The sequence below is a fragment of the Ictalurus punctatus genome, chromosome 8 (genome assembly GCF_001660625.3).
Source record: "Ictalurus punctatus breed USDA103 chromosome 8, Coco_2.0, whole genome shotgun sequence".
NCBI lineage: Eukaryota > Metazoa > Chordata > Actinopteri > Siluriformes > Ictaluridae > Ictalurus > Ictalurus punctatus.
The window spans coordinates 6,532,809-6,546,606 of record NC_030423.2 but is presented as its reverse complement, the minus strand read 5'-3'; positions in this window follow the sequence as shown (position 1 = coordinate 6,546,606).

The window sequence follows — 13,798 nt, the reverse complement described above, 5'->3', positions numbered from 1 at the left end:
TGAATTTTAATGCACACAGCACAATATGGGAAGGTAAAAGTACAGATATAAATAGATCAGTAATAGAGGAATTTATAGACGATACAAATTTCATATGTGTTAATGACGCGAAGGGCACACGGTATAGTAGTTCACATAACACAGAAAGTGCTATTGATCTGACAATTGTGTCAACTGAAATTGCAGGAATCAGGACATGGGAGGTTTTAGACCAGTCGACAGTAGGTAGTGATCACTATCCAATAATAACCAGGACTGGAGTAGAGATACACCAGGATAGCAAAGTGAGAACACCTAGGTGGTAGTTAGATAAAGCTGATTGGCAGATGTTCCAAATGCTGAGTGAAATAAAATGTGTGGAATTAGTGAATAAGGATATTACAGATGTAGAAGAAATGAACGGAAAAGTGACTACGGTAATTATACAAACAGCTGAAGAAACAATTCCAAAAAAGATAGGAAGTAAACAAAGAAAGAGTGTGCCATGGGGGAATGAGAGCTGTAGTATAATAATTAAAAAGAGAAATAAAGCTTTTAGGCAACTCAAAGCTCACCATACACTGGAAACTTTGATTAACTATAAAAGAGTGCAAGCAGTAGTTAGGAAAACAATTAGATCAGCCAAACGTGTATATTGGAGAAAATTCTGCAATAAATAAGTTTCTAAAAACTTTTGTGAAGATCCACAGTACTGAAAATTTATCCTCAACAGCCAAGCAGTATAGAGACTGTCACGTTTCGTGATGTAACGGAGATTGGACAGATGCAAACAGGTTTTATTTAAGAGAGGCACAGACAGGTAAATCCAAAATGTGATCCAAAAAACGTAATCCACAAACATGCAAGAGGGCAGGCGATCGGCAAACAGGCATACACGGGGCTAGGCAGGAATCAAGGTCGCAGTCATGGGATACAGGGTCGAGACACAAAACAGGAAACAAACAATGGCGAGATACTGGGAAAACTGAGAAACTGACTATGACTATGACTATGACTATCGTAACGACTCTAAACGTATTCTACTATATCTAATATTCCACGCCGTGTGTTGGGAGGCGCGCAGTATTTATACAAACATAATCAGCGCCGTAATAGCTGACGGCTGAGGGCAATTCAGACACACGTGAAACAACAACCAATGACAGAACGGGGAGGAGACATAACAGAAATATAAACAAATGCATGTGTCGAAATGTCACGATTGTCAACAAGGGAAAAGCAAGTGCTCGCGCACCTTGCTTGTGCACGCGCGCTCACTTGCTCCACAGCGTGCTGCTTAAAGGGGAAGTTGTGACAGAAACCCCCCCCCCCTCAGGGCACTCCTCCCGGAGTGCCATGAAACATCTATCTCCATTGGAGATAGATGGAGATAGCCCCCTGGCAGAATGTCCCAAGCAGAACCAGGAGACCGCACGGCATTCCTAACGAAACAAAAAAGCAGAGTGACGTTCACAGCAGGGCAGTAAAGCAGAGTGACGTCCTCCGCGGAACAGGAAAGCGGAGCGACGTCCCCGGCTGAACAGGAAGACAGAGCAACATCCTCGGCTGAACAGGAAGGCAGAGCGAAGTTCTCATAAGAACGGGAAAGCTGAGTGACGTCCTCGTCGGAGCAGGGAAGCAGAGCGACGTCCACGACTGAACAGGAAGGCAGAGCGACATCCTCGGCTGAACAGGAAGGCAGAGTGACGTCCTTGGCTGAACAGGAAGGCAGAGCGAAGTTCTCAGCAGAACGGGAAAGCTGAGTGACGTCCTCTGCGGAGCAGGAAAGCATAGTGATGTCCTCGGCTGAACAGGAAAGCAGAATGACATCTTCGGCGGAGCAGGAAGGCAGAGCAACGTACACAGCAGAGAAGGAAAGCAGAGCGATGTCCTCGGCGGTGCATGAAAGCATAGTGACATCCTCGGCGGAACATGAAAGCAGAGCGACGTCCTCGGCGGTGCATGAAAGCAGAGCGATGTCCTCGGCGGAACAGGAAAGCAGAGCAACGTCCTCGGCGGAACAGGAAAGCAGAGCGACGTCCTCGGCGGAACAGGAAAGCAGAGGGACGTCCTCGGCTGAACAGGAAAGCAGAGGGACGTCCTCGGCGGTGCAGAAAAGCATAGGGAAGTCCTCGGCGGTGCAGAAAAGCATAGTGATGTCCTCAGCAGAACAGGAAAGCAGAGCGATGTCCTCGGCTGAACAGGAAGGCAGAGCGATGTCCTTGGTGGGGCAGGGAAACAGAGAGACGTCTGCAACGGAACAGGAAAGTGGAGCGAAGTTCTCAGCAGAACAGAAAAAGCAGAGTGACGTCCTCGGCTGGGCAGGAAAGCAGAGTGACGTACTCAGCGGAAGCTGCAGGCTGAACTTGGCTAGTCATGTCAGCAGACTGATACGTGAGCAGAGCTTGGTTGTCCGTGTCAACAGACACTTGGTTGTGCATGTCAGCAGACGTGGACATGAGCAGAGCTTGGTTGTTTGTTTCAGCAAACTTGGGCGTGAGCATAACTTGTCTGTCCTTGTCGGCAGACTCGGGAGGAGCATAACTGGTCTGTCCTTGTCGGCAGACTCGAGAGTGAGCAGAACTTGGCTGTCCGTGTCGGCAGACTCTGGCGTGAGCAGAACTTGACTGTCTGTGTCGGCAGACTCGGGCTTGAGCAGAGCGTGGTCGGCCGTGTTGGCAGACTCGGGCTTGAGCAGAGCGTGGTCGGCCGTGTCGGCAGACTCGGGATTGAGCAGAGCGTGGTCGGCCGTGTCGGCAGACTCGGGCGTGAGCAGAGCGTGGTCGGTCGTGAGGCCATGTTGATCTCAGGCAGGAGCTCCACAGCTGAGGCCTCCCCGTAGGCCTCAAGCTGTAGCTCTGAGGTCGCCATGTTGACCTCAGACAGGAGTTCCACAGCTGAGGCCTCCCCGTAGGCCTCACGCTGTCGCTCTGCTGTCACCCTTGCCCCCCCCAAAAAAAAAGTTCTGGGCTAGCCTTCCACTCCGAACTAGGCAGCATGACTGGAGCTCCCTCAAGGTAGCAAGGTGGAGTGTTGTTCCGCTCCACGAGACGAGGGCGAAGCGCTTCCTCCACGCCATGGAGCAACCGGTCTACTTCTTCCATCCGCTGCTTAAACCGCAAATCCTCCTGCTGCCTCCATAGCGCAGCTTGATGTGTCTCCTGCTGCTTGCGCTGCCAGGCGTAGTACTCCTCCCTTGTCGGGAAGTTCCAAAAATAAATAAATTTTCGGACTCCGGACTCTCCTGCTACTTCCATTGTGGGCGCGATATTCTGTTACGAAGCAGAGGGATAGACCGCGTTCCTGTGTTTGCTTGTTTGTTTAATTGATTTATTAATAAAAACAGTGCTCCTGCACTTACTTCCTGTCTATCCCTCTGCTTTGTAACAACCACTGTGTATATAAAAGGTGCTCCATTTGGCGAATTAAAAAAAACACACAATCTTGGTCTCGCCAACCCTTTTTCTTTTTATTTATTTATTTATTTTTGTATGTTGCGGCCCGACCTAGACCGGGTGTAACAACGGCAAACGGCACCAGGGAAAGACAGTATATGCTATAGCATATTGGGCCACATAAGAGACATCACACTTGGTGTAGTATTAAGACTGGTCAATATGGTATGGAATACAGGAAAAATCCCACTAACATGGAAACAGGCAGTTATACTTCCAATACTCAAACCTGGCAAAGACCCATCAGATAAGCAAGTTATAGACCCATAGCATTAACATCTCAGTTAGGCAAAACTATGGAGAGGATGGTAACAGATAGATTAGAACATTATATAGAAAGTAAAGGTCTTCTCTCACCGTATCAGTCAGGATTTCATTAAGGTAGGGGGACAATGGACTCTGTATTATGCCTAGAGTCAGAAGTTAGGAAAGCTCAAACTAACAAATAAAGTGTAATTTCTGTATTTTTTAATGTTGAAAAAGGATATGATATGCTTTAGAAGGATGGGCTTCTAATTAAACTCGACAAATTAGGAATAAATGGTAAGATATATACTTGGGTATTAGACTTCCTGAACAGAAGAACAATAGAACTTAGAGTAGGTGAAGAATATTCAAAAAGATATGCAGTGGAAAATGGTACCCCACAAGGCAGTGTATGTAGACCAATACTGTTTAATATTATGATTAATGACATATTTGATCAGGTTGGAGAAAATATAGGTAAGTCGCTTTATGCAGATGATGGCGCACTCTGGGTTAGGGGATGAAGTCTAAAATATTTAAGAAAGAAAATGCAGCATGCAATAAGGAAAATAGAACAGTGGGCAAATGAAGGGGGATTTAAACTATCAATTACAAAATCACAAGTTATATGTTTTTCTAAACGTCATAAAACAGTACCAATTAAACTGAATGGGCAAGATCTTGAATAGGTCAAGGCTGTGAGATTTTTAGGAGTGCTTTCTGATGAGAAGTTGACCAAGGTGACCGCATATTGATAAACTTAAGAACAAATGTAAAAAGATTAATAATGTTTTGAGATGTCTGTCAGGATGAGACTGGGGAGCAAGTAGGGCATCGCTCATAAATATCTGTCAGGCTTTTATGAGAGCCGCCTTTGATTATGGGTGCCTAGCATATATGTTGGCGTCACAATCAAATCTTAAAAAGCTTGATGTAGAACAGGCACAAGCACTCTGGATCTGTACTAGAGCATTTAAATCATCACCAGTGACTGCATTACAGGTTGAGACAGGAGAGATGCCATTGTGTATCAGGAGGGTTAAGATCATGCTGGCATTATGGATAAATCTACAAGGGCATAGTGTCACTATCTCCCCTTTAGACAGAGCTACAGCCTGCTGCGTGCGTTGAGTGCCGGAGGGAGCGTGTGTGCACGAGCAAGGTACACAAGTGCTCAGCTAGCGCAAACTCTTCGAATGTTGACAATTGTTACATTGTTTACTCTGGACACATGCGTTTGTTTTGTTTCTGTTCTGTCTCCTCCCTTTTCTGTCATTTGTCGTGGTTCGAGGGTGTGTCTTCAGTGTTTTCAGCTGTCAGCCCTCAACGCTGATTATGTTTGCTATATATACTGCGCGCCTCCCGGTACACGGCACGGAGTATTAGTATAGTTAGATATGTTATTTAGGTTACCTTGAGAGATTAGTTGGTTAGTTCATAGTGCCCAGTGTAGATGAGCATAGCTCATCACTTAGCTCTCGCCTCCCATTTCTTGTTTTCGCGATTTTTGTTTCTTGTTTCATGTTCCACGTGTATGATCTTGTTTCTCGTTTCCTCGTTGTGATTTCCGCTTAGCCCAGTTTATCCCTGTTTGCCGATTGCCTGACCCTCTGCCTGTCTTGACTACGTCTTTGGATTACGATTTGGATTTATCTGCATGTCACTCTTCAATAAAGCTCTTAACAGCAATTGCTTCCGCCTCCTTTCCCGTTAAGTGACACATAGCAGGGTGCACCCCACGAAAACCATCTTACAAGAATGCCCAGAGTTTTATAGGACTAACTTTAACAGTTTCGAATGGGTAGGAAATGCAAAGGCACAAAATGCAGGCCTCAGTCAGCTACAAGTAAGCCCCATTGTGGCGATACCAACTGTGGTACCACCCTGGAGATTCATAAAACCATCTGTAGATACAAGATTACAACAAATATTAAAAGAGAATTCTAAAATAGCACCACAGGGGATAATAATTCAAAACTATATGGACCAATATCAGGATAAATTACTCATATATACAGATGGGTCAAAACAGCCTGAGACTGGCAGCACTGGTGCAGCTTTTTTCATTCCTCAATATGATGTAGCAGTCAAAAAAACAGCAACCGATCATTTATCAGTGTACAAAGTAGAACTATTGGCACTGCAGTGGTTGGAAAAAATCATCAGAACCCAGATGTCACTATAGCTCCTGACAGTCTATCTGCACTGTGAAATATACAAGCTAGGAAAACATCATGTAGATAAGACATTGTTTACAAAATATTTTATCTGCTTCTCATACTCCATGCTAGGGGGCTGAATGTTTCCTTCTTTTGTGTTCCTGCACATGTAGGGGTAGAAGGAAATGAAACTGTGGATGTACTGGCAAAAAGATTGATAAAACATGAAACAGTTGATATACAAATACCATTAATAAGAGCAGAGATCAAAACCATTATAAAGGGACACACGCATAAAATATGGTAGGAATACTGGGACATAGCTGACACTGGATGACAACTATATAATATACAAAAACAAGTAGGTATGAGTATGAGGCAGGACAGGAACACAAAGGAAGAGATTATAATTACACGTCTTAGAATAGGACATGCTGGCTTAAATCTAACGTTAAACAGAATAGGAAAACACCCCACTGGTCTCTGCACACACTGGGGATTTTTTTTTGTTTATTTATTTATTATTATTATGGTATTATTATTACTATTTTATTTTTGTATTTTTTTCCCTGCTAATCTGCTGCCCACACTCCGGATATTAAGTTAAACCATTTTGTTCAAACTTCAGCATGATCCATAGAGTAGCAGAAACTTATGGCAACTTATGAATACCATATGAAGGATTGATTTGACTAGTCACTTACAGTTGCAAAGACATGTCCTTGTGCAGGCATACCTTCGCGCAAACATTGCCCCATTGGCCTCTCTTGTTGTTGTTCTTTTATCATAGCTTCAATTTGTATACTTACTTTGGTTAGTGACTTAAAATGTTTTATTAGTAGGTGAAAGATTTCATTAACAGGGAATGATGATAGGTGAATATTAAGTTAGTATGCATGTACAAAATAAAACTGTCTATATGTATATTTGCCTGCTATGTATTTAAGCACTGCTTTTATAGCAATATAAAGAGAGAGAGAGAGAGAGAGAGAGAGAGAGAGAGAGAGAGAGAGAGACCCTGAATGTATCCATACTGAAAGAGCCATCCTGCTGCTAATGACAAATTTTACAACACATTAGCTAATTCATAGAACGCCTTTCTACCTTTTCAAGTTCATTATACATGTTTTCTTTTCAAGCATTGTCTGCAGAAATTTAAATAATTAATCTGAAGGTTAAGGTCGCTTTATATTTTTGCTTCTTCAGCATCAACAAGGTCTAAACAAAGACTAATCTCAAACAACATAACTGGCTGGATTTGATCAGAATAAAAGACAACGTGAAAAGGTGACTTAATTCCATCCATCCATCCATCCATCCATCTTCTACCGCTTACTCCTTTTCAGGGTCACGGGGGACCTGGAGCCTATCCCAGGAAGCATCGGGCACAAGGCGGGGTACATCCTGGACAGAGTGCCAGTCCATCGCAGTGCACTGACTTAATTCCCAAAGCTCTAAATGAAATTTCTCTGTGTTTTATTTGGCCTTTCTACACTTTCTACATGTTGAAAGAGATTTCCTCTTCCATGCTATAATGATGGCTGGAAGCTTCCAGCCATGATTACAGCATGGGAGAGGAAATCTCTTTCAACAGATGTGTGATGTACATCTAGACAATCTGATAACAGATTACACACTAAGAAATTTATGTTGAGAAAATTCAGCGTGTTCTTTGTTCCCAAATCACATTGGTTCCCAAATAACAATGGTTGACAAGGTTGACATTTCGGTAGTATATATTTTTTATTGTAATATTTTGAGATAGTGGATTTTTGATTTCCATGAGCTGTCAGTTAAGGATGCTAAGTATCAGTATTACTCAAACATCATAGATAAATATACGCATAAGCCAAAGTTACTTTTTTCTATGACTGATTCGGTCTTAAATCCCTCTTCTAAAGCTTATCCTGTACACTCTACCATAAGTGGTGAGGTCTTTCTTAGATATTTTCAAAATAAAATAGCAAACTACAGACATCTCAGATTGACATTAATCAGTTTACATGTTCTTCTTGCTTATCTGCATGGCATAAATTTGAGATTATTTCGATTTCCTGAGAAATCATTGCCATCTCAAGCCTACATTTTGTTCACTGGACCATGAATAATTTTGCAACTTTTTGATATACTAGAACCAAGTTTACTCTCTATTGTAAATAGATCACTCAGTCTGGGGACTTTTCCAGGCGACCTTAAACATGCTCTGATAGTTCCTTCTCTTAAGCAAACAAATCTTGATTCTGCTTTATTGAAAAGTATAAGCCAATTTCTAATTTACCTTTATTTCGAAAGTTGTTGAAAAAGTTCTTTTATGTCAACTTCATTCTTATCTTAACTTAAATTCTATCTATGAGAGGTTTCAGTCTGGCTTCAGAGCACTCCGTAGTACTGTGTCTGCTTTACTGAAGGTTCTCAATGTCTACCGGCAACCAAGCAATATGAACTGGCAGAGAGGACATCACAAAAAGGGCAAAGAGGAAGATTTAATCCTGATCCTTGACAAGTTTGCTGGAGGTGTGGACAGACTGGGCATAACAGACGTGATTGTCCTACCAATCCATTACAACAGTATCCTGGTGGTGAAGGGGATGGTGTAGTCCAGCCCTATCGACAGCCTCCACAAGGCCAAGTAAATCCATATCAAGTCCACTTCAAGAGTCCTAGGGCTGTCCAGAGAATCCTACAGGAAAGGGTCAGCTTCCACTTATAACAACTGATCAAGAACCTATGCTGCAGGTTATAATAGAGGGCAAAATCCCATGATGGTAGACACTGGAGCTATATAAGTTCAAATGATGCCTCTCATCTCCCCATGTCTGATAGATTTGCCAAGATGGTTGGATTCTTGGGACAAACACAGCTAATTCCTATGGCTGCTATAGTTTGTATGCAGATTAAAAATACAAATGTTAAAATATCAATTTTGTGTTAGATCAAACTCCTATTAGTTTGTTAGGGAGATATGCCCTATGTAAAATGGATCTTCAAATTTGTTGTGCTCCAGATGGAGTGTACATACACAGTAAGGGAACTAAATTTGGTACTTACAAAATGCCAAGTTAATGTATATTGGTTAGGAGAGTTAGAAAGAGATGTGGGGGGAAAAAAAACAGAAAAAGGTGAGTGGAAGGCCACAGAGCATCCTTTAATTGTACATTAAATAAATTATACATTAAGATTATAGTAAAGTATAGTATGCCCCTGGTGCATGAAAGGCAACCACATGACTGTGTAGAAAACTCAGTAGCTGCTACCAGACTTCGACCAGACTGGGGGTCCACACCTATTCCAGAAGCAGATGTTGACTACATTTTAGATGGATCATGTTGTAGAAATCACTTAGGTACTCATGTAGGGTACCCAGTATTAAAATTACAGAAGGAAGATTTTGTGACTGTGATTTCAGGGCATTGTAAACAACCATTGTCTACTCATTTAGCTGAATTAAAGGCTCTTACAGCAGCATGTCTATTAGCTAAGGATCAGACTAATAACAAATATACGGACTCATGGAGTGTTCTACCTGTTTGGAGCTGTTTGGAAGCAAAGAGGTTTTAGAAAAAGTGATGGAACGCTAATTCAGCATGTTGAACAAATAGTTTGATTGATTTCTGCCATGATGCATCCCAGGCAGCTAGCAGTTATTAAATGTCAGGCACACAAAAAGACAATGACTTTGTTATCAAAGATAATAATGTTGCAGACATGGAGGCCCAGACGGCCTCAGACTGACAAGTAGCAGTAATAGCACCAATGTTTCTTATTCAGCCTAAACCTACTGTGGATGACATTGTTCCCATTCAACATAAGCAAATGCTTATGAACAAACAGTAAGGCTATTGAAAGGTAACACTAGAGATGAAAGCTGCATATGGCATGATTGCACCCACTACATTTCTCACTGTACTCATTTCGGGTTTTGACCATGCCGAAAAGGGTGAAGTGATGAAGTGATACATTTTTGACCAGAGAGATAATTCTCGGATTTAGCATACCATCTCAGGTTAGTTCTGACAGTGGCTCAGTGTTTGTTCAGAAAACAATGAAAACAGTGTTGCAGCAACTGAGAATAAAGCAGAGACTGGGATGTGTTTATCACCCCAGTCACAGGGAATGGTGGACAGGGTGAATAGTACCCTTAAGGCTAAGCTTAACAATATTTGTGCTGACACTAAACTCAATTGGGTACATGCTCTACCTCTTGCACTAATAAACTAATGCATGCAGACTAACAGAAATATGCATCTAACACCGCATGATATGCTTACGGGTCGACCCCTGCTTGTTCTATATCTGAGAGGTTCTTATGAAGGACCACCGCTGAGGCAATTGCAAGTGGAACTAAGAGCATATGTGCAACAACTAACTGCCATATATGAAGCTATCTATTCACAGGAACAGAGCAGGGGACCGAGAAAGGAGACAAAAGTTCCTTGTCCAGTGGCTCCTGGAGAACAGGTGTACTTAAGGGTGTTCAGGAGAAAGTGGAACGAGCCTAGAAGGGAAGGGCCATACAAGGTGGTAAGAACAACTCCAACAGCAGTACAGGTGGAAGGTAGCACCACTTGGTATTATCTAAACCATTGTACTAGAGTACCCAAATTAAGACCTAAGAGACAGGAAGATCAAGGGGATGGAAGAGGAGGAAAGTCCAGCAGCTGACATATCAGAAGAAAGTCAGGAAGATGCGAGAGATGTTTTAGATTTGAGGATTTAAGTCCATATTAATTTGGATATCACCTAATGAAAACACAGAATGGATCAACTATATTTACTATAATCAGCAGATGTTCATTAGTTCATTAGGGGGTGGATGCTTGTGTTCTATTTGGGAACCAGTGTTGTACATTTATTCCTAACCGTACTACACCTGAAGGAACTTTTACTGGAGCTATGAACAAACTAAAGAACTTGAGACAGGAGGTCACCGAAAATGCAGGATGACATGTGTACACTTGGGATTGATTTGAGTCTTGTGTTTGGACAATGGGGTTCATGGCTGACAAAACTGGGAACAGTCCTGGCAATAGTCGTAATTGTTGTTGGACTATTGTTTTGTTGTGTTGTGCCTATACTGACATCCTTTCTGGTAAGAACCACTGTTAAACAAATGTCATGTGTGACTGGGACAATTGTGAAGAGCAATCTGTAAGAGGACAATGAACTGTTAAGATAACATTTTGACCTCACACCAGGTGGCCTCCTAAGCCAGATTGGATCCCAAAACAAAAGCAGGAAGAAACAGATTCCAGTTCCTCAAGTGAGCACGAAGAAGAAGTGGGGTGACCACAATACGCAAAGTATCGGGCAAAGGGACATTGCTAGGCATATTTTTTAGCCCCCCCCCCCCCCCCCCCCCAAAAAAAAAAATCAATACATCAGCCGATATTTTTTCTCTTTTTTTTCATCAATGGTTCGATTCCATTGTGGGAGTGATCCACACACAACACAGTTTACTGTTTAAAATATTGAACTTTGGTTTTCTTAATTATGCTGACCATTATCACAGTTACAGTATTTTCGCTACATAGCACAGCCATTTTACAAAGTGAACATTAATTTCTTTATTTTGATATAATTTAAGTAAGTCATATTAGATCAGTCTCTAGCACACATTATGAGACTGATAGACCTTGACCAAAAATAACTTTATTTCTATAGATTTTACACCCACTGTTACTCTAAAATATACATGACTAGAAAGATGTTTTGCTGGCTTTAAACAATTTTGGAGGGAGTATGCCCAGACCCCCCTAAAAGAGGCTTAGCCCCCTATTCATAAATCTCTATTGACATCCCTGATCTGGCTTTAATATAATTGTGAGAGAAATAGACTTTGTTACTACTATTAAGTTTGATTATATTCTGATTTGACATAATCACTGTTGTATTTGATTTCGATTGATGTGTTTTAAGTTAATGATTGATGTACTCTACTTAACTGCAACATATAGACATGAATAATTAATTGTGGTGAAGGGGTTGGTTTGATTTTAAAGAAATAGGTTAAAACCCCACCTAAGATGAGCACACTGTTCAGAATAGTATAAAAGGCCCATGTTATGTTCACTTTATTTGTCTGGAATAAAGCTTAAATTCTTTTGACATTCATAACCCCTCGTCTCTGGAAGTTTTTTTTTTACTTTGGTTGGAGAGATTTTCCACTATATTAGCACTTTTTCCAATCAAGCATCCCCACTGCCTCCGTGCTACAGGCTAAATATACTGTCAGGTAGCAAAGATGGCGGCAGTTGTGGCTTTTATTGAAGTTGGCAAACAAAAAACAAATCCAAAAAAAACCCCACTTGGCTTAAACATGGTCAAGGACAGGCAAGAGATGAGGTGATTCACAAATAGGATATAGTATACTGTAGGAGGCAAAGGCAAAAATCACAAAACCAGGAAAAAAGTCCAGACAAAAACCACAAAGCTGAGTAGATACTTCGCAAAGAGTGAATGTGCATATATATGCAGTGTGTTTATAGCTTATATGTAAGTGGTAATTGAGGCCATGATCAGACCAGATCAGCAACCTCGTGACTGTGAATTTGACATTAAAAGAGACGGTTGGGCCTTGTAGTCATTGGCAGCCATATTTGTAGGCTGCAGTTGTTCTAGGATATGGAGTTCAGCACTGATTCTGGCATTGACATGACACTGTCATCTAGATCTAGATTTATTTTTGCTATCTTCTAGGCTATTAAGACAGAGATATTTGCTGTTCTATAGTTAAGTGTCATGATCCAGTCAGAAGCCCATGCATTTTCCTGTGTTCCCTTCCCCATGTTTCCAGTGTTTTCTCTCCTCTGTGTGTGTGTGTGTGTGTGTGTGTGCCTGCCTGCCTGCCTGCTTGCCTGTCTGTCTGGATGTCTCTCTCTCTGGGTGTGGCACTCAACCACCCTCCCCCACCCCCCACCCTGGTTCTGCATGCTTCTACAATAAATCCTGTTAACCTTTTGCCTGTAACTTATATATTAGGAATTTGTGCTCCTGCTGACAATAGGCTAATATAAAAACGATGCCTGACAATACACTTGAAATAGATATTAATTTACCTGATGTGGTATGTGTAGTATATACAGTGAATGGTTCAAACCAGGCCCCGCCCACTTGTGTATATTCCTTTAACTGTGTGCATGGAATGATGCACGGAGCAATTCACTAAAGAGGTTGTGGGTGAAGATAGCTCTGTGTACGCGTATGTATGTTAACACATTAACAGATAAAGAGCACAATATGGTGTCAGAAGTATCACTGCTGCATGAGTGCAGAAAGCATTAAGGCAGATTAGCCGGGGCATGTGCTATAAGTTAACAAGTCAAATTGACAAAATGCAATTGCTGCATCCACCATCGCCGTTATCTTTGACGTGAAACTTGGCTGAAAACTGGCGTAAGTGGGAACAAAAATTCAGTTTGTATCTGACTGCCTCTGCACTAGTGGATAAGTCTGAGTCGAGAAAGAAAAACACTGCATAGGAGAAGAGGCTCTAGACAGTTATAACTCGCTTGAGATCGAGCATGCAAATCCACAAGACAAAAAATTAACAGAGGTATTCGCAGCATTCTAGAAATACTGTACACTACGAAAAACTACTGTTTCTGAACGACATCAATCCTGGGCCCACACATTCTCCGAATATGCAGGCATTGACAAATTCATAACAGAGCTAAGAAACAAAGCACGCACATGTGAATTCGGAGACACGTAATACCTCATGATACGAGACAAAATTGTATTCAGTATAAATGACACAGGGCTTTATGAACAACTGCTGTCCATTTCTGATTTGACATTCGAGCTTAACACAGGAGCTGAAACGAATGTCCTTCCAAAGAAAATCATTGATCAGCTGCAGATCATTGTGGCTATGCAAAAAAACATACACAGTGCTTGTATCTTATGGTGGTGCCCGCATCAAACCAGAAGGTGTAGTTAAGCTACACATGCACATAAAAC